The sequence below is a fragment of the Penaeus monodon genome, chromosome 29 (assembly GCF_015228065.2).
Source record: "Penaeus monodon isolate SGIC_2016 chromosome 29, NSTDA_Pmon_1, whole genome shotgun sequence".
Classification (NCBI taxonomy): domain Eukaryota; kingdom Metazoa; phylum Arthropoda; class Malacostraca; order Decapoda; family Penaeidae; genus Penaeus; species Penaeus monodon.
Window position 1 is genome coordinate 30886887 of NC_051414.1, and position 362 is coordinate 30887248.

At 40.9% G+C, this 362-nt stretch overlaps 1 protein-coding gene across 1 annotated transcript in view; it reads left to right on the top strand.

Annotated features, from left to right (window-relative positions):
- The window catches only part of LOC119592143, a gene marked incomplete in the record, with an annotated part of 95275 nt that overhangs the window by 6388 nt on the left and 88525 nt on the right, over positions 1 to 362 (top strand). Inside the window, 1 exon segment of the mRNA XM_037940961.1 lies at positions 165 to 272.

Sequence of the window (362 nt, forward strand, 5' to 3'; positions counted from 1 at the left end):
CATTTCCTTTAGTCTATATGTGCCAGAAACCTGCTCCATACACTATTGAGTGAGATTTGATATTTTCTAATATTACCTTTATATTCTGTGCCAGAAACTTATACCATATAATTTATTTATTGATATTATAGTTGATATACCCTAACAATTCCTCTGATCTGCAGATGCTTTGGCGTGAACCATTCCGTGGAGAGGAAGCCAGTATGACGTAAGACATTCATGAAGAAGCCACCAGACTGAGAGTGTGAGGAGGGCCCAGCCTCGGGAGTTTTGTAAGTAGGCAGGAGCTTGTGGTACTCCTCTTTCTGATGTTATGAGGGTGTAGGTGAGGGGATGTTTATAACTAATCAGCTGCTTGTTGG